Raw genomic sequence first — 21,529 nt, 5'->3', positions numbered from 1 at the left:
TTTCCTTGCAGGAGCAAGAATGTACCTCTGGGTCCCACAAAGAAAGCTTAGGCCTCCCCTGCCATGGACACCTTTCCCGAATGCGAGACCCCCACGATACAGCCCTTGAGGCCGATACAGCCCTTGAGGCCGATCCCGCTGTCTACTTGGTGTCGGCAGGGCAGGGGGAACACCTCCTGGCCATGCGGTTTCCAGCCACTTCACGCCGACTTCCTGCCCATTCCTGGCGGGAAGTTGGCCGGCGGGATTTAAATGAGGCCTGGGAGTTAAAATGCCAGGAGCCCCATTTCTGGAGCAAGGTCTGAGTTTCCAATCCTAACGGCCTATAAAAGGCCCAGCGGGAGCTCGAGAGTCAGCGGCAGATGGTGAGAGGAGGGAGCAGTGTCGGAGCGGCCTATAAAAGGCCCAGCGGGAGCTCGAGAGTCAGCGGCAGTTGGTGAGAGGCGGGAGCAGTGTCGGAGCGGCCTATAAAAGGCCCAGCAGGAGCTCGAGAGTCAGCGGCAGTTGGCGAGAGGTGGGAGCAGTGTCGGAGCGGCCTATAAAAGGCCCAGCGGGAGCTCGAGAGCCAGCGGCAGTTGGTGAGAGGTGGGAGCAGTGTCAGAGCGGCCTATAAAAGGCCCAGCGGGAGCTCGAGAGCCAGCGGCAGTTGGTGAGAGGTGGGAGCAGTGTCGGAGCGGCCTATAAAGGCCCAGCGGGAGCTCGAGAGCCAGCGGCAGTTGGTGAGAGGTGGGAGCAGTGTCGGAGCGGCCTATAAAAGCTACAGCGGGAGAGAAAGCAAAAAAGAAGTAGAAAGGAATCAAAAGGTGACGTCACAGCCAATGGGGTAAGTGATTGGCTGGTGATTGGTGAGTAGCTTTTCTTTTTCTTTTTATATCAGTAAGTAAACTGTAGCATTGTTATTACCAATTTAAGGGTATCTAAGGATTAAGGCATGGCAGGAGAGATCGGTCACGTGATATGCTCCTCCTGTGCCATGTGGGAACTCGGGGACGCTTCCGGTGTCCCTTACGACTACATGTGTAAGAGGTGTATCCGCCTCCATCTCCTGATGGACCGCGTTGCGGAATTGGAGCTGAGGGTGGATTCACTCTGGAGCATCCACGATGCTGAGAATGACATAAGTGGCACGTGTAGTGAGTTGGTCTTACCGCATGAGAAGGATCCACAGCCAGCTAGGGAATGGAAGACCAGCAGGAAGAGTAGTACAAAGAAGATAGTGCAGGGGTCCCCTGTGGTCATCCCCCTGCAAAACAGATACACTGTTTTGAGTGCTGTTGAGGGAGATGACTCATTAGGGGAGAGCAACAGCAGCCAAGTTCATGGCACCGTGGCTGGCTCTGTTGTACAGGAGGGCATAAAAAAGAGTGGGAGAGCGATAGTGATAGGGGATTCAATGGTGAGGGGAATAGATAGGCGTTTCTGCGGCCGCAATCGAGAGTCCAGGATGGTATGTTGCCTCCCTGGTGCAAGGGTCAAGGATGTCTCCGAGCGAGTGCAGGACATTCTGAAAAGGGAGGGAGAACAGCCAGTTGTCGTGGTGCACATTGGTACCAACGACATAGGTAAAAAAAGGGATAAGGTCCTACGAGACGAATTTAAGGAGCTAGGAGTTAAATTAAAAAGTAGGACCTCAAAAGTAGTAATCTCGGGATTGCTACCAGTGCCACATGCTAGTCAGAGTAGGAATCGCAGGATAGCACAGATGAATACGTGGCTTGAGCAGTGGTGCAGCAGGGAGGAATTCAAATTTGTGGGGCATTGGAACAGGTTCTGGGGCAGGTGGGACCAGTACAAACCGGATGGTCTGCACTTGGGCAGGAACGGAACCAATGTCCTAGGGGGAGTGTTTGCTCGTGCTGTTGGTGAGGAGTTAAACTAATATGGCAGGGGGATGGGAACCAATACAGGGAGACAGAGGGAAACAAAAAGGAGACAAAAACAAAAGACAGAAAAGAGATGAGTAAAAGTGGAGGGCAGAGAAACCCAAGGCAAGAAACAAAAAGGACCACTGAATATAAAAGGGCTGCAGGAGGGGTAAAAACTAAAAATCATGGTTTAAAAACTAGGATGAAAACACTCTACCTAAATGCACGCAGCATTAGAAATAAAGTAAATGAGTTGACGGCACAAATCATTACAAATGAGTATGATTTGGTAGCCATTACAGAGACATGGTTGCAAGGTGGCCAGGACTGGGAGTTAAACGTACAGGTGTATCTGACGATTCGGAAAGATAGGCAGGAAGGGAAGGGAGGTGGGGTAGCTCTGTTAATAAGGGATGATATCAGGGTAGTTGTGAGGGATGATATTGGCTCCAATGAACAAAATGTTGAATCATTGTGGGTGGAGATTAGAGATAGTAAGGGGAAAAAGTCACTGGTGGGCGTAGTTTATAGGCCCCCAAATAATAACTTCACGGTGGGGTGGGCAATAATCAAGGGAATAATGGAGGCATGTGAAAAAGGAACGGCAGTAGTTATGGGGGATTTTAACCTACATATCGATTGGTCAAATCAAATCGCAGGGGGTAGCCTGGAGGAGGAATTCATAGAATGCATACGGGATTGTTTCTTAGAACAGTATGTAACAGAACCTACAAGGGAGCAAGCCATTTTGGATCTGGTCCTGTGTAACGAGACAGGAAAAATAAACGATCTCCTCGTAAAAGATCCTCTCGGAATGAGTGATCACAATATGGTTAAATTTGTAATACAGATTGAGGATGAGGAAGTTGTGTCAGAAACGAGAGTACTATGCTTAAACAAAGGGGACGACAGTGGGATGAGGGCAGAGTTGGCTAAAGTAGACTGGAAACAAGGACTAAACAGTGGCACAATTGAGGAACAGTGGAGGACTTTTAAGGAGCTCTTTCATAATGCGCAACAAAAATATATTCCAGTGAAAAAGAAGGGCGGCAAGAGAAGAGATAACCAGCCGTGGATAACCAAGGAAATAAAGGAAAGTATCAAATCAAAGACCAATGCGTATAAGGTGGCCAAGGTTAGTGGGAAACTAGAGGATTGGGAAGATTTTAAGCAACAGCAAAGAATGACTAAAAAAGCAATAAAGAAAGGGAAGATAAATTATGAAGGTAAACTTGCGCAAAACATAAAAACAGATAGTAAAATCTTTACAGATATAAAAACGGAAAAGAGTGACTAAATTAAATGTTGGTCCCTTAGAAGATGAGAAGGGTGATTTAATAATGGGAAATGTGGAAATGGCTGAGACCTTAAACAATTATTTTGCTTCCGTCTTCACAGTGGAAGACACAAAAACCATGCCAAAAATTGCTGGTCATAGGAATGTGGGAAGGGAGGACCTTGAGATGATCACTATCACTAGGGAGGTAGTGCTGGAAAGACTAATGGGATTGAAGGTAGACAAGTCCCCTGGTCCTGATGAAATGCATCCCAGGATATTAAAGATGGCAGAAGTTATAGCAGATGCATTTGTTATAATCTACCAAAATTCTCTGGACTCTGGGGAGGTACCAGCAGATTGGAGAGCAGCTAATGTAACGCCTCTGTTTAAAAAAGGGGGCAGGCAAAAGGAAGGTAACTATAGGCTGGTTAGTTTAACATCTGTAGTGGGGAAAATGCTTGAAACTATCATTAAGGAAGAAATAGCGGGACATCTGGATAGGAATAGTGCAATCAAGCAGACGCAGCATGGATTCATGAAAGGGAAATCATGTCCAACTAACTTACTGGAATTCTTTGAGAATATAACGAGCATGGTGGATAGAGGTGTACCGATGGATGTGGTGTATTTAGATTTCCAAAAGGCATTCGATAAGGTGCCACACAAAAGGTTACTGCAGAAGATAAAGGTACGCGGAGTCAGAGGAAATGTATTAGCATGGATAGAGAATTGGCTGGCTAACAGAAAGCAGAGAGTCGGGATAAATGGGTCCTTTTCCGGTTGGAAATCAGTGGTTAGTGGTGTGCCACAGGGATCAGTGCTGGGACCACAACTGTTTACAATATACATTGATGACCTAGAAGAGGGGACAGAGTGTAGTGCAACAAAATTTGCAGATGGCTCTAAGATTAGTGGGAAAGCGGGTTGTGTAGAGGATTCAGAGAGGTTACAAGGAGATTTGGATAGGTTAAGCGAATGGGCTAAGGTTTGGCAGATGGAATACAATGTCGGAAAATGTGAGGTCATCCACCTTGGGGGAAAAAAAACAGTAAGAGGGAATATTATTTGAATGGGGAGAAATTACAACATGCTGTGGTGCAGAGGGACCTGGGGGTCCTTGTGCAGAAATCCCAAAAGGTTAGTTTGCAGGTGCAGCAGGTAATCAGGAAGGCAAATGGAATGTTGGCCTTCATTGCGAAAGGGATGGAGTACAAAAGCAGGGAGGTGTTGCTGCAACTGTATAAGGTATTGGTAAGGCCGCACCTGCAGTACTGCGTGCAGTTTTGGTCACCTTACTTAAGGAAGGATATACTAGCTTTGGAAGGGGTACAGAGACGATTCACTAGGCTGATTCCAGAAATGAGGGGGTTAACTTATGATGATAGATTGAGTAGACTGGGTCTTTACTCCTTGGAGTTCAGAAGGATGAGGGGTGATCTTATAGAAACATTTAAAATCATGAAAGGGATAGACAAGATAGAGGCAGAGAGGTTGTTTCCATTGGTAGGGGAGACTAGAACTAGGGGGCACAGCCTCAAAATACGGGGGAGCCAATTTAAAACCGAGTTGAGAAGGAATTTCTTCTCCCAGAGGGTTGTGAATCTGTGGAATTCTCTGCCCAAGGAAGCAGTTGAGGCTGGCTCATTGAATGTTTTCAAGTCAAAGATAGATAGATTTTTAACCAATAAGGGAATTAAGGGTTACGGGGAGAGGGCGGGTAAGTGGAGCTGAGTCCACGACCAGATCAGCCGTGATCTTATTGAATGGCAGAGCAGGCTCGAGGGGCTAGATGGCCTACTCCTGTTCCTAATTCTTAAGTTCTTAACATCAGAAAAATCTCAGCGCAGTTTACCACTTCAAAATTACATACTGCCAAAGCAAAGTAACAATTATGCTTCATGGCTATATTTTGCAATCATGCCGTACAATTATAGCTGCTTGTTTAGGATTGCTGCCATTTTGTACCTCCAAAGCTATAAGGGTACAGTAGTGTCGCGGTTATGATACTGGATGGTATGGCCCGATAATTATAGGGAGGCGGCAAGGGAGCGAGGTGGGGGGGTGGAGGGGGGAGGGGTGCGGTGGGGTGATTTCGCGCTCAGGGCTGACCTGATTACCAGATTTGGGCTCCATTTCCTAGCTGCAGCCAGCCAGATTGATAAGCTGGCTGTCAGTCAGGCGGGTAGGCTTGTGGCACCAGGCCGCACAGCCAGGGAGCAGAGAGGCGAGTAGGAGAGATTATGGGTTGGTGGGGCTCAGAGAGATGGCAGGCCTGGCAGAGGATTGAGGGTCAGGGTGCACTTGGTAGGGAGGCCCGGAGAGATTGTGGGTCGAAGGTGCGAGAGCGGGTCGGTCGTCTATCCCCATGTGACTCCAGGCCAACGTTCTATGGTTGAATCATACGGGGGTCATTTTAGCCCCTGCAAATAGGTGGGTTAGGGCTGGGTGAGAAGGTTAAAAAAAATTTCATCTCAAACCTGACTCCAGCCTCGTCCACTTCCGGGTTTAACGGAGGCGGGACAGGGGGCAGGCAGTAAACCCGCTCCCAAGAGGTGGGTTGCTCATTTAAATATTATAATGAGGCTGTTGGCCTCACATTTAACCTGTCTTACAGGAATAACTCTGGCCGGCTGGGTTTCCCTGGCCTCACAACATCCGGCAGCTAAAGGGAGGCGACGACAGCTTCGGGGAAAGGGTAAGTGGCTTAACAGCACTGCTTGTAGGTCGGGGGAGCAGGAGGATTCCCTCCCACCCCCCCACCACACGCCCCCGCCCCACCACCCAAGCTTACCTTCTTCCCTGGGATCGAAACCCCGCCCATTCTTCCCCCCATTCAAAGACATCCCCTCCCTCTCGATCAAAGACAGAATTCACCCCAGGGTCAGAGATCAGACCCAACCCTTGGGGTTCAGGGATGGGACCACTCCCACGCTCCCAGTAGCAGCTGCAGGCTCCTTACCTGGGCTGCGGCCTGCTCCGGAGTGCTCCTGCCTGACAGGAAGCCAAGCCTGTCAATCAGGCTGACTTCTGGGTGGGGAAAAACAGATTCACTTGTTTCCGGTCTGAAACCCAACTGCCTCCCGCCCCCCCCCCCCCCCCCCACCCCCCGCCCCATCCCATCTCTTACCAAACCCACCCCTTGTCAACTTCAGGGCCTTAATATCCTCTGAAGTGCTCTAGAAAGGATGGCTATAGAAGGCCGCAACCTACCTTCCCTGCACAGTATATGGGGCTTTGCCAGAGTTACCGACATCCCAGAACAAATGAAAACAAACCCTGGATTAAGACAGGGCCAAAGAAAGGAGAAGGGATCATATCTGGATTCAGACTTTTCCTTTCCTGCCTGTGGCCATTCTAAGTAGTAACAAGTGCCTCCAAGTCTCACTACAGAAATAAACGAGGAAAAATTGACCTTTTTTTAACTTTTAGAAATTTCCGTTCTGTCCACTATTGGTTGAATGATGACCCAATGCCAATTGTGCTTCTATAATTCTCCCCCAAAGTTGCCGATGATCCTAATGCAACTTTCCAGGTGTTCAAAACTAATCGGAATCATGGGTCAACTAAATAATGTGCAGATTTTTACCATTTCTGTTCATTTATGTTTGAGCGCTTTGGGACATCCCGAGGTTGTGAAAGGTTCTATATAAAAGCAAGTTCTTATTGTTGGGCACTTGCATTATATAAGCAATTTTCTTTATAATGTACCCTACCACTTATACTGCTCAAGCTTATGGCGGGTAACTGTTTATTGTGTGTCAGCTGTGGCTCAGTGGGTAGCACTCTCGTCTCTGCGTCAGAAAGTTGTGGGTTCAAGTCCGACTTCAGAGACTTGAGCACAAAAATCTAGGCTGACACTCCAGTGCAGTGCTGAGGGAGTGCTGCACTGTCGGAAGGGCTGTCTTTTGGATGAGACATTAAACCAAGGTCCCGTCTGCTCTCTCAGCTGGACATAAAAGATCCTATGGCATTATTTCAACGAAGAGCAGGGGAGTTATCCTCGGTGTTACTGGTCAATATCTATCGCTCAATCAACATCACTAAAATACAGATTATCTGGTCATTATCACATTGCTGTTTGCGGGAGTTTGCTGTGCGCAAATTGACTGCCGCGTTTCCCACATTACAACAGTGACGACACTTCAAAAAAAGTAAAACGCTTTGAGACGTCCAGTGGTCGTGAAAGGTGCTATAGAAATGCAAGTCTTTCTTTAACGGGCAATTTTCCAGAACCATTTCCATCACCATAGAAATCAATTATAAAGGCTCCGTTGCTAGGCATGAAGTGCACTGGCTATATTGAGCAATTCTTCAATATTAGCTGGTCAATCTCATCCAACATCAAACCGGGGCAGAGAAACTACTTTGGTGGAATGAAAAGGCTCCGAAAAACACTTCATGAAAAACTGACACAGTAAGTTGAAACTGGCGGAAACTGACAGGCGGATTCGAAGTGCCCTCTGAAATCCTCCTCCAGCAACAGACACCAGCAGATCGTCAGTATAGGAAAGAAACTGGTTCATCGGAACAGAACCTGACTCATGGGCGGGACACAATGCTATGGATTACTTGGATTTGCATTAGCTTTGTAACCTTCTAATACACTCCTGAATCCTCTGGAGGTTGCCCGAGGCTAATGTTGGTTTTACCAGTGTAAGGTCTGTGAGCTTGTAATGTTTGTAGCTCCACACTGTGGATGTGAAAGTATTTTGTACTGCAACTACAGAGTTAATAATAAACAGAACCAGGCATGTTCCGGAGGCTTCCGACAGAGCTGCCTGCCATGTTAGCAGCTGTGTGTGCTTGTGTTCTGTGAATATATCACATTTGGCAACGAGGATGGGATTTTTCGTATGATTTAAAGCTGAAATTTTGTTGGTGAAGGATTCAGCCAGCCGACAGAGAGACTTTGGAAGTTTGTGTCTTTGGAAAAAGTTACAAAATCCTAGGTAAAATACAGCACACTGTGTGAACAGCTAGAAATTAAAATGGCAGCACCCGAGGGTGTAATGGGACATTTGGGGGAATATAGACACGACTGGGAATGTTTTAAAGCATATGTGGATCGGCTAGAAATGTATTTCACTGCAAATAACATAATTGAAGTTCCGGACAATGCAGTCCAGAAACAGGCGATATTGGAACGTACGAGAGCGATTTTCTTATCGGAAGCTGGACTGGAATTGTTTGAATCTCTGGTAAATCTGCTTGTGCCTGACGAGCCAAAGGACACAACGCTTAAAGAGATTTTAACAAAACTGGAGCAGCACTATAACCCCAAACCATTAGAAATTGCTGAAAGCTATCGTTTCGTGATACGAAATCAAAAGACTGATGAAAGTATCAATGATTATATTGTAGCATTAAAAAAGCTATCTATTCACTGTAATTTCAGAAACTTTCAAAACCGAGCATTGCGGGGATCGTTTTGTTTTTGGGGTGAAAAATTATGCGATCAGAAGAAAGTTATTGACGATGGATGACTTGACTTTTGAGCTTGCTTGTCAGACAGCGAGGTCGATGGGCATGGCCGATCAATATTCCCGAGAATTTCATAATAATTACGGTCGTCAGTCAACCAAGGTAAATCGCCTGCAGGTTCAAAGTCAAAGTCAGTGGGGGCCCAAAGTCTCAGAAACTGGAAATTCTAACAGAGCATCGAAGTCGTGCTACAGGTGCCTGGAACAAAGTTGTCCATGTCTGAAGGCAGAGTGTTTCTTCTGCAGAAAGACTGGGCATTTTGCGAAAGCATGCCGACTGAAGGGTAAACCAGCTTTCAAAGCTGAGTCCATCGTTCAAAGCTATGAGTAGAAATCCCCAGACTACATAGCATAGAAGAACAACAACAGGACGAGGAGATGTTAGAGTTACACGTCATCAGGAGCATGAAATTAACAGACAGCGATTCGGAAAGTATCAAAATCCACATAGATGTTGTGGGATTCAAGATATCAATGGAAATCGACACAGGTGCATCTGTGAGTGTAGTACCGGAGATGCTATACCTCGACAAATTGCGTGATTTCCAGTTGGAGAAATCAAAGATGGAGCTGCGAGGCTACTCGGGAGAGAAAATTCCTGTGGCAGGTCGTATCATCGTACCAGTGAAATATAAAGATCAATTTCAGAACTTGCCTCTAATAGTAGTGAAGGGAGACAAGTCTGCCTTACTAGGAAGAAATTGGTTGAGCTCACTGAAGCTGGATTGGAGTGTGATTTTCTGTGTGGAAGCGAGATTTGCATCAACGGATGAGGTTATCAAGAAGTATCCGAAGGTGTTCTGGGAAATGGGCAGTCCGATCCAAGGCTTCATGGTGAGTGTCAGGGTACAGAAGGACGCTAGATCGGTTTACTACAAGACACGTTCCGTACCATATGCACTCCAGGAGAAAGTTGAGCAAGAACTCAAAAGACTAGAGACTGAGAACATTATTTGTAAGATAGATCTATGTAATTGGGCTACATCCATTGTTGTTGTACCTAAGTCTGATGGTAAGGTAAGATTGTGTGGTGATTATAAAGTAACCGTAAACCAGGTTCTAGAGGGTAATGTCCCCAATACATTGCCAAATATAGAAGATTTGTTCACAACACTGACAGGTGGTCAGATCTTCTCAAAACTGGATCTTACGAATCCAGTTACAGCTTGAACTAGATGAGGAGTCCAAGTCATGCTTGACTATAAATACTCATCTAGGCCTATATCAATTTAATAGGCTACCGTTTGGAGTGTTTTCCGCTCCTGCCATATTCCAAGGGGTGATGAACCAGATTTTGCAAGGTATTGAAGAGGTAGTATGTTAATTGGATTACATACTAATTTCAGCACCAAACAGGCAAATTCATAATAACATATTGAATGAAGTCCTCAAACGGCTAGAGAAGCACAGAGTACGAGTGTCTGCTCATAAGTATGAGTTATTTAAAAACTCAGTGGAGTTCTTAGGGTATAGAGTAGACAAAGATGGTTTACATCCAACCATGGGAAAGCTGGATGCAATTAGAAATGCACCCACTCCCAGGAATGTCACTGAACTTCATTCATTCTTGGGTTTTTTGAACTATTATGGGAAGTTCCTACCAAATTTGGCTACAGTATTACATCCACTGAATGAACTATTGAAAAAACAGGTCCATTGGAAGTGGTCAGAAGAATGCAATACAGCATTTAAGGAGTGTAAAAGCAAATTGGTAGAGAGCACCATGTTAGTTCACTATGACATATCAAAGGAGATTAAGCTAGCATGTGATGCCTCTCCATATGGAGTTGGGGCAGTGATCTCTCATGTATCACATAGTGGGAAGGAGAGAGCAATTGCTTTTGCTTCACGCACTCTTAGTGTCAGTGAGAGTAATTATGCGCAAATTGAAAGGGAAGCTTTGGCATTAATTTTTGGGGTCAAGAAGTTCCACAAATACTTGTATGGTCGTAAATTTACCATTGTAACGGACCATAAACCCCTAATAGCAATCCTCCACCCAAAGTCCCCAGTTCCAACATTAGTTGCAGCCCAAATGCAGAGATGGACTTTGATTTTGTCAGCATATATATCTGAAATTGAATACAGACAATCAGCTGATCACAGTAATGCTGATGCAATGTCTAGATTGCCTTCCCCATCACAAGCTACACCCAATAGGGAAGAAGTGTTTCATTTTATTTTTCATACATTGATGAACTGCCAGTTACAGCTGAAGAGATTGGTAGAGCAACTAAATGTGACCCAGTGATGTCAAAGGTGTATGATTATATTACAAATGGATGGCCAACTCAGGTATCAGACAAGGATATTCATCCATTCTTCATTCGAAGGAATGAATTATCAGTCGATAAAGATTGTAACATGTGGGGTGCAAGAGTGGTTATTCCAAATAAATTAAAGTCCAAATTATTAGCAGACCTCCATGACCAGCACCTGGGAATGTGCTTGACCAAGAGTTTTTCACGCAGTTATTTATGGTGGCCAGGTCTTGATAAAGATATAGAGTACATCGTGAGTTAGTGTACGACATGTCAAGCGGTAAGCAAGCAACCACCATCAGTACCATTACAGCCATGGAAATGGCAAAGGCTACATATTGATTTTGCTGAGTTAGAAGGACAACAATTGTTCATTGTGATTGATAGCCATTCGAAGTGGGTCGAGGTGTTTCCAATGTGGAAAATAACAACAAGTAAAACATTGGACATTTTGCGAAATTTATTTTCTTCATTTGGCTTCCCAGAAGAAATTGTTTTGGATAATAGACCACAATTTCGTTCCGAAGAAGTTGCACAGTTCACGAGCAAAAATGGTGTGAAACATACCAAGGTTCCACCATACCACCCTGCCTCGAACGATGCAGCAGAGGGCACTGTACAAATTGTAAAAACTTGCCCTCATAAAACAAATGTTAGATCCAAATCGAAAGAAGCGACGGTTGTCATTGGATCACAAATTGGCTAATTTTCTAATTACATATCGTAATACTCCTCATACAACTTCTGGTAGAACACCAGCAGAATTGTTTCTCAAACGACAGCCACGAACCAGATTCTCGTTGTTAAAATCAAATTTGGCACAGTCCATAGAAGAAACACAATTGAGAGAATCATTATAGAGGTCGAGTAAAAGAGAGAAGTGTGAAATTAAACCAGAAGGTGAGAGTGAAGAACCATCACCATAAATGATTAAAGTGGTTACGAGGAAGAGTGGTGAAGATACGTGGTCCTCGCACATATTTGTTCAAGATGTTTGATAATGGACAGGTTAGGTTTGTTCATATTGATCATATTTTACCTACAGACGTGGAAGGAGTTGAAGGTGGGAATGCTTCAATTATTTCTGACTCATCAGATAGTTTTGATACACCAGTAGCATATCCTACATCCACTGTACTGGAAACAAATCCAGGAGAGAATCAGAATGAAAGTCTGAGTCCGAGTCAGGAAAACAAACAGCCTGAAGTTAGAGTGAGTTCAAATGAAAATCAAGGAAATTCCGTGGAGGAAAACATTCCTCAGGGTGAGCCTCGAATGAGTTTAGATTCGAGACCATGTTTGGAAGGTTCTGTTCGAAACAGAAAACAAGTGGTTAAGTTAAATTTGCAAATGTAGAAAAAAAATAAGTCTATATCCTATTTTATGTATAAACATGCAAGTTATGTATGATGTTTGTTATAATAACTTCTTCATTAAGGAGGGAAAAGTGTAATGTCTGTAAGTTTAAAATGTTTGTAGCTCCATGCTGTGGATGTGGACGTATTGTGTAGGCATGTTCCGGAGGCTTCTGACAGAGCTGCCTGCCATGTTAGAAGCTGTGTGTGCTTGTGCTCTGTGAATATATCACAACCATCCAACATTTTTAGCGGACGAATCACGTTCGCAACAAACGGCGGGGACTGTACTTGTTTAGTATGAGTGCAAAATATATCATTATATATTAAGTGCTTACTAAACTGTGATACTAAAAATTTTGTTAAACTTGTATAGAACTCTAGTCAGGCCGCACTTATAGTATTGTGCACAGTTCTGGTCTCCATACTATAAAAAGGACATAGAAGCACTGGAGAAAGTACAAAAACGATTTACAAGGTTGGTACCAGAACTAAGAGATTAGAGTTATTGGGAAAGATTGGAACAGTTGGGGTTATTGTCTTTAGAACAGAGAAAACTTAAAGGTGACCTGATAGAGGTCTTAAACTTTGTGATCGATGTGGAGAGAACATTTCCAATTGTGGGAGAATCCAAAACTAGGGGCCATAAATACAAGATAGTTACTAATAACTCCAAGAGGGAAATAAGGAGAAATTTCATTACTCAGAGCATGGTTGGAATGTGGAACGTGCTACCACAGGAAGTGGTTGAGGCAAATAGCTTAGAAGCTTTGAACAAGAAACTAGATGAGTATATAAGAACATAAGAACATAAGAAATAGGAGCCCTTCGAGCCTGCTCTACCATTCAATAAGTTCATAGCTGATCTGATCATGGACTCAGCTCCACTTCCCCGCCCGCTCCCCATAATCCCTTATCCCCTTATCGTTTAAGAAACTGTCTATTACTGTCTTAAATTTATTCAATGTCCCAGCTTCCACTGCTCTCTGAGGCAGCCAATTCCACAGATTCACAACTCTCTGAGAGAAAAAATTCCTCCTCATCTCTGTTTTAAATGGACGGCCCCTTATTCTAAGATCATGCCCTCTAGTTCTAGTCTCCCGTATCAGTGGAAACATCTTCTCTGCATTCACCTTGTCAAGCCCCATCATAATCTTACACGTTGCGATAAGATCACCTCTCATTCTTCTGAACTCCAATGAGTAGAGGCCCAACCTACTCAACCTTTCCTCATAAGTGAACCCCCTCATCCCCGGAATCAGCCTAGTGAACCTTCTCTGAACTGCCTCCAAAACAAGTATATCCTTTCGTAAATATGGAAACCAAAACTGCATGCAGTATTCCAGGTGTGACCTCACCAATACCTTGTATAGCTGTAGCAAGACTTCCCTGCTTTTATACTCCATCCCCTTTGCAATAAAGGCCAAGATACCATTGGCCTTCCTGATCACTTGCTGTACCTGCATATATCCTTTTGTGTTTCATGCACAAGTACGCCCAGGTCCCGCTGTACTGTGGCACTTTGCAATCTTTCTCCATTTAAATAATAACTTGCTCTTTGATTTTTTCTGCCAAAGTGCATGACTTCACACTTTCCAACATTATACTCTATCTGCCAAATTTTTGCCCACTCACTTAGCCTGTCTATATTCTTTTGCAGATATTTTGGGTCCTCCTCACACTTTTCCTCCCATCTTTGTATCGTCAGCAAACTTGGCTACGTTACACTCAGTCCCTTCTTCCAAGTCGTTAATATAGATTGTAAATAGTTGGGGTCCCAGCACCGCTGAGTTCATGAGAGAAGAGGGATTTGAAAGATATGCTGAGAGGCTGCGATGAGGCAGATGGAATGGGAGGAGACTCATGTGGAGTGCAAACGCCAGCACAGACTCTTTAGGCCAAATGGCCTGTGCCTTGCTGTATATTCTATGTAATTATAGCTCCAATACTTGGGAGGAATGTACACAGAACGAGTACTACTCTCTTGCAAGGACAAAAATGTTTTTCCAAATTAAAAGAAAATAACTCCCAGGAGATTAGGGATTGATATCAGGCTCAGCTAAAGGCAACAAAAGCTGCTGTAGGAACAGCCAAAAGGTTAGTGGGTAACTGTGGTAGCAATAAACACACTTCCTTCAGCTCTGAGGACTCAGAAGGAACTAACACTCCATTGGGCTATTAAAGTACACTGCAGCACAAATTCTAGTCAACTACCAGGACATTCGAAATGGGGATGATGCATCTGTCTTTACTCCAGTAGACAATGTACAGTTAGCACTCATTTATTTCAGATAATGAAGCAGTCCATGCCCACATGCAACAAGACCTGGACAACATCCGGGCTTGGGCTGATAAGTGACAAGTAACATTCGCGCCACACAAGTGCCAGGCAATGACCATCTCCAACAAGCGAGAGTCTAACCTTCATTTCGTCACCATCGTTGAATCCCTCACCATCAACATCCTGGGGTCACCATTGACCAGAAACTTAACTGGCCCAGCCACATAAATACTGTGGCTACAAGAGCAGGTTAGAGGCTGGGTATTCTGTGGCGAGTGTCTCACCTCCTGACTCCCCAAAGCTTTTCCACTATCTGCAAGGCACAAGTCAGGAGTGAGATGGAATATGCTCTACTTGCCTGGATGAGTGCAGCTCCAACAACACTCAAGAAGCTCGACACCATCCAGGACAAAGCAGCCCATTTGATTGGCACCCCATCTACCACCTTAAAAAAACAATCACTCCCTCGACCACAGGCGCAGCCTGGCTACAGTGTGTACCACTTACAAGATACAGCAACTGGCCAAGGCTTCTTCAATAACACCTCACATACCTGCAGTCTTTACCAGCTAGAAGGACAAGGGCAGCAGGCATATGGGAACACCACCACTTCCAAGTTCCCCTCCAAGTTACGCACTATCCTGACTTGGAAATATATTACCGTTCCTTCATTGTTGTTGGATCAAAATCCTGGAATTCCATACCTAACAGCACTGTAGGAGCACCTTCACCACGCAGACCGCAGCGGTTCAAGAAGGTGGCTCATCACCACCTTCTCAAGGGCATTTAGGAATGGGCAATAAATGCTGGCCTTGCCAACAACACCCACATCTTGTGAATGAATAATAAAAAGAAATTGGAGAGTATCAAAAAGGAATGTACATGTAATCCAGGAAAGAATAAGATAGCTCACTGCAGGGTGCTCAAAGAAATGGAGATGTGTTAAGTGAGACCCTAGCATATATATTTAATAGCTCACTAGAGACAGAGAATGTTCCCATGGCTTGGAAGGATGGTGTTGTAGAACCAATATTCAAAAAGAGCAGCAAATCAGAACCAGGAAATTATAGGCTCAACAGCTTAACTTCAGTCATTGGTGAGTTGTTTGAAAGGATGATTAGAGATACCGTGTATGAAAGATACCATGTGTAATCACTTGGAAGGGGTAGGTGTTATTTGAGACTCCTACCATGGCTTTTGGAATAGAAAGTCATGTCTCACCAACTTGGTTGAATCTTTTGAGGAGGTTACCAGATTGGTGGATAAAGGTAGCCCTGTCGACATTGTTTATTTGGAATTCAGAAAACTTTTGACAAGGTGGCACAAAATAGGTTACTTTATAAGATAGAGTCCTGTGGGATAGGAGGGCAGATGCTGGATTGGATAGGGAATTAATTGGGTTCTCACAGGCAGAGGTCAGTTATCAGTGGAAGTGGTTCTGCACGGAGACCGGTTACTAGTAAGGCACCGCAAGGATCCGTGTTGGGACTGCTGCTCTTCACAATGTACATCGATGATCTAGACAAAAGTGTGGCGGTTACTGTCTGGAAGTTTCTGGATGTAATGTATTTGCTTCATGGGTTCTGTGCTTAAGAATTCATAGCAACACATTGCTATTAAGAACTGGTTGGTTTACTAACAATGATTTAACAATCACACTACACATTCATCATAGGCAATCCCTCGAAATCGAGGAAGACTTGCTTCCACTCTAAAAGTGAGTTCTTAAGTGACTGTACAGTCCAATCCAGGAATTATAGTGTCTGTCACAGGTGGGACAGACAGTGGTTGAAGGAAAGGGTGGGTGGGGAGTCTGGTTTGCCGCACGCTCCTTCCGCTGCCTGCGCTTGTTTTCTGCACGCTCTCGGCAATGAGAGTCGAGGTGCTCAGCGCCCTCCCGGATGCTCTTCCTCCACTTAGGGCGGTCTTTGGCCAGGGATTCCCAGGAGTTGGTGGGAATGTTGCATTTTATCAGGGAGGCTTTGAGAGTGTCCTTGAAATGTCTCCTCTGTTCACCTGGGGTTCGTTTGCCGTGGTAGGAGTTCCGAGCTAGGCTCACAACTGCATACCTCATCGTGGATGACCTAGACTCAACTGACTGGGGTTTTATTAAATCTTGTGGCCATCATGTGACTGGCTAATCCACTCACAATGCAACAGCTCTACAAACCTGTGAGCATGCTAGTGTTGGGACCCGAGATGCCAACAAAAGACGACAATTTGATCAAGATGCGATGGCGGAAATGAGCCGCACCTAGTGTTATTTAATGTAGATAAATGCAGTGCTGTGCACATGGATAGGGATAACGGCAAGTGTATGTATCCCATCCTCGGTACAGAACTGAAGGCATCGGACCTGCTCCACTCAGATTTCTTCAGCGGCCTCACCTAAAGGTAAGCTTAACATTTCAAAAATGAAAAGTTAACCTTCCTGCTGAGCGGGGAGGAGCAGGAGTCCTCCCCTGACTCCCCAGGCATCATGCTCATCCTCTTCCCAGCCCCTGCTCCAACAGCCTTCCCGGGACTGACCCAAAAGCCACTCCCACGGGGCGAGCTGCCTGTGGAGGTGCGGCCAGTGGCGGATTAGGGTCAGGACGACAGCGGGACTGATCTTTGCTTTACTGCTGGTGAAACTTCACTGAAATATTCATAACCTTGGTGGCGGGGGGAAGGGAGGGGGGTGTCGGGGAGGAAACACGGGTCTCTATTTCAGAAGCAGGCATTTTTGGTGTCTGGTTTACATTTTAGAATGTTTCCAGACACCTACTCAGGAACTGAACTGCCGAGTTGGTGCCAGATTTACCTTTCCTTCAGGCAGCCATTCTCTGCTAAATCTGAACCAGGCAGAACTGGGCCTAACGCGGTATTTTTCCTGAATGAAGTGGGGTTTGTGGGGTGGAGGGGGTGGGGGGGCCTAACCTAATTTGTTGTCTGTGTGTGCAGGGCCTGGGATCTACCCTCCCCACCCAGCCTCTCAGCTGCCAGGGAAACAGGCCTATCTTCCTCTTGCAGGACACACTTGGCAGGCTGTAAAGAAAGAAAGAATTATATTTATATCGCGCCTTTCACGACCACTGGACATCCCAAAGTGCTTTAAAGCCAATTAAGTATTTTTAGAGTGCAGTCACTGTTATAACTTAGGAAACGTGGCAGCCAGCACGGCAAGCTCCCACAAACAGCAATGTGATAATGACCAGATAATGTGTTTCAGTGATGTTGATTGAGGGATTAATATTGGCCACGATAACATCCCTGCTCTTCTTCAAAATAGTGCCATGGGATCTGTTACATCCACCGAGAGAGCAGACAGGGCCTCGGTTTAACGTCGCATCTGAAAGACGGCACCTCCGACAGTGCAGCACTCCCTCAGGAGTGTCAACCTAGATTTATGTGCTCCAGTGGGACTCAGATGTGCGGGTGCTACCAACTGAGCCACGGCTAACACAAATGACAATAAAGGGAGCCTTCTTTATAAATCTTTGGGTTGTTATTGTTTTTAAATCGGGTACATCGACTTGGACACAAACAAGTCATTTCCAATATTCGGCAATTTGCACGTAATTAGTGAGGACTCGCCAGTACCGGAAGTGATTGCGATGTGATTGGTTCTGCCTGCAAAGTACAATGGTTACAGTGTAACCTGGAGAAATCTGGGTGGACAGCAGCAACATTGTTCAGTCTGCGACGGAGAGAAAAAAGCCTAAAGCTGACCCTAATCAGAAGTCTTCCTTCAACTCAGCCACGGTTAAGGGTTCGATCTAAACTGCTCTCGAGAATCGTGTTCCGCACTCCACCATTCGGCTGCGTGTCAATCAAGCGTTTGAAAGCTGAACGCACCCTTGGGCAAACATGAGAGGCTCTGAACTGAGTCCAAAAAGAAAATCAGGATCGTGTAGAACAACCTCAGTAAACTCGAAACCACATGAGCTAAAAAAGGATTGAGTCCGCCACTGTGTATAATCTGTGACTGGATACATCAGCATCTGGGAGAGCGGCAGTGAGGAGAATAATTGTTCAGTGGTGAGGCAGAAGGTTCCTAGAATGCAGGCTCATACTACCTCAGGCACAGCAGGATTACTTGTAGCAGAATTGTAGGTTGACAGAACAGGCAATACTCCCACTGCCCATCTTTGCTCAGAATCTTAGCTTTTTTTTAATCGTTCATGGGGTATGGGTGTCGCTGGCAAGGCCAGCATTTATTGTCCATCCCTAATTGCCCTTGAGAAAGCGGTGGTGAGCCGCCACCTTGAACCGCTGCAGTCCGTGCGGTGAAGGTACTTCCACAGTGCTGTGAGAGAAGGAGTTCCAGGATTTTGTCCCAGCGACGAACCAAGAGCTGGAAAGTGGGATTAGGCTGGATAGCTCTTGGTCGGCCGGCGTGCACATAATGGGTTGAAATGGCCTCCTTCCTTGCTGTAAATTTCTATGATTCTGTGGTCCGTAGTCCTGTAGGTTGTGGCACTTTAAGTGCACATCCAAGTATCTTTTAAATGTGGTGAGGGTTCCTGCCTCTACCACCCTTTCAGGTAGTGAGTTCCAGACCCCCACCGCCCTCTGGGTGAAGAAAATTCCCCTCGTATCTCCTCTAAACCTCCCTCCCCCCAATTACTTTAAATCTATGCCCCCTGGTTGTTGACCCCTCTGCCAAGGGAAACAGGTCCTTCCTATCCACTCTATCCAGGCCCCTCATAATTTTATATACCTCAATCAGGTCTTCCCTTAGCCTCCTCTGTTCCAAAAAAAACAGACCCAGACTCCAATCTTTCCTCATAGCCAAAATTCTCCAGTCCAGGCAACATTGTTGTAAATCTCCTCTGCATCCTTTCCAGTGCAATCACATCTTTCCTGTAATGTGGTGACCAGAACTGCATGCAGTACTCCAGCTGCGGCCTAACCAGTGTTTTATACAGTTCAAGCATAACATCCTTGCTCTTGTATTCCATGCCTTGACTTATAAAGGCAAGTATTCCATATGCCTTCTTAACCACCTTATCTACCTGGCCTGCTACCTTCAGGGATTTGTGGACCTGCACTCCAAGGTCACTTTGTTCATCTACACTTTTCAGTGTCGTACCATTTAATGTGTATTCCCTTGCCTTGTTAGATCTCCCCAAATGCATTACCTCACATTTATCCGGATTGAATTCCATTTGCCACTGTTCTTCCCACCTGACCAGTCCATTGATATCTCCCTGCAGTCCGCAGCTTTCTTCTTCATTATCAACCACACAGCCTATTTTAGTGTCATCTGCAAACTTCGTAATCATACCCCCAACAGTTAAATCCAAGTCATTGATATATAACACAAAAAGCAAGGGACTCAGCACTGAGCCCTGCGGAACGCCACTGGATACATCCTTCCTGTCACAAAAACACCCATCAATTATTACCCTTTGCTTCCTGCCTCTGAGCCAATTTTGGATCCAACTTGCTACTTTGCCCTGGGTCCCATGGGCTTTTACTTTCGTGACCAGTCTGCCATGTGGGACCTTATCAAAAGCTTTGCTAAAATCCATATGCGCTACATCATACGCACTGCCCTCATCGACCGCCCCCCCCCCCCCCCCCCGGTTACCTTCTCGAAAATTCAATCAAGTTAGTCAGTCACGACCTTCCCTTGACAAATCCATGCTGACTGTCCTTGATTAATCCATTCCTTTGCAAATGAAGATTTATCCTGTCCTCGGGACTTTTTCCAATAATTTTCTCACCGCTAAGGTTAGGCTGACTGGCCTGTAATTACTCAGTCTATCCCTTTCTCCCTTTTTAAACAAAGGTGTAACGTTAGCAGTCCTCCAGTCCTCTGGCACCACACCTGTAGCTAGAGAGGATTGGAAACTGATTGGCTATTTCCTCTTTTGCTTCTCTGAACAGCCTGGGATACATTTCATCTGGGCCTGGGTATTTATCCACTTTCAAAGCTGCTAAGCCCCTTAATACTACCTCTCTCTCATAGAAACATAGAAACATAGAAAATAGGTGCAGGAGTAGGCCATTCAGTCCTTCGAGCCTGCACCGCCAATCAATATGATCATGGCTGATCATGCAACCTCAGTACCCCACCCCTGCCTTCTCTCCATGCCCCCTGATCCCTTTAGCCGTAAGGGCCACATCTAACTCCCTTTTGAATATGTCCAACAAACTAGATTCCACAACTTTTTGTGGTAGAGAATTCCACAGGTTCACAACTCTCTGAGTGAAAAAGTTTATCCTCATTTCAGTCCTATATGGCTTATCCCTTATCCTTAGACTGTGTTGCCTGGTTCTGGACTTCCCCAACATCGAAAACATTTTTCCTGCATCTAACCTGTCCAGTCCCGTCAGAATTTTATAGATTTCTATGAGATCCCCTCTCATTCTTCTAAATTCCAGTGAGTATAAGCCTAGCTGATCCAGTCTTTCCTCAAATGTCAGTCCTGCCATCCCATCTGGTGAACGTTCGCTGCACTCCCTCAATAGCAAGCATGTCCTTCCTCAGATTAGGAGACCAAAACTGCACACAATACTCAAGGTGTTGTCTCACCAAGGCCCTGTACAACTGCAGCAAGACCTCCCTGCTCCTATATGCAAATCCCAGCATGCCATTTGCTTTCTTTACTGCCTGCTGTACCTGCATGCCTACCTTCAATGACTGATGTACCATGACACCCAGGTCTCATTGTATTTCAGATAATAATCTGACTTCCTGTTTTTGCCACCGAAGTGGATAACCTCATATTTATCCACATTATACTGCATCTGCCATGCATTTGCCCATTCACCTAACCTATCCAAGTCCTTCTGCAGCCTCTTAGCATCCTCCTCGCAGCTCGCCCTGCCACCCAGCTTAGTGTCATCTCCAAACTTGTGATATTACATTCAATTCCTTCGTCTAAATCATTAATGTATATTGTAAATAGCTGGGGTCCCAGCACTGAACCCTGCGGCACCCCACTAGTCACTGCCTGCCATTCTGAAAAGGACCCATTTTTTTCCCACTCTTTGTTTCCTGTCTGCCAACCATTTCTC

General features: G+C 45.4%; 1 long non-coding RNA gene across 2 annotated transcripts in view; it reads left to right on the top strand.

The window, feature by feature from the left end:
- The first annotated feature begins 449 nt into the window (after positions 1–449).
- Positions 450–21,529, top strand: part of LOC139229973 (uncharacterized) — a 41,769-nt gene continuing 20,689 nt past the window's right edge. Inside the window, exons 1-3 of one of the 2 annotated variants that reach the window (XR_011587870.1) lie at positions 450–823; positions 5,759–5,839; positions 8,540–8,583. This is a non-coding gene — a long non-coding RNA (uncharacterized lncRNA). Of the gene's footprint in view, positions 824–5,758; positions 5,840–8,539; positions 8,584–21,529 lie in introns of those variants that run through there. The other variant, XR_011587871.1, reaches the window with a different exon arrangement.

The sequence above is a fragment of the Pristiophorus japonicus genome, chromosome 2, assembly GCF_044704955.1.
Source record: "Pristiophorus japonicus isolate sPriJap1 chromosome 2, sPriJap1.hap1, whole genome shotgun sequence".
In the NCBI taxonomy this organism is placed as follows: domain Eukaryota; kingdom Metazoa; phylum Chordata; class Chondrichthyes; family Pristiophoridae; genus Pristiophorus; species Pristiophorus japonicus.
Note: the sequence above shows the minus strand (reverse complement) of the source record. Positions and strands in the feature narration are given on the sequence as shown.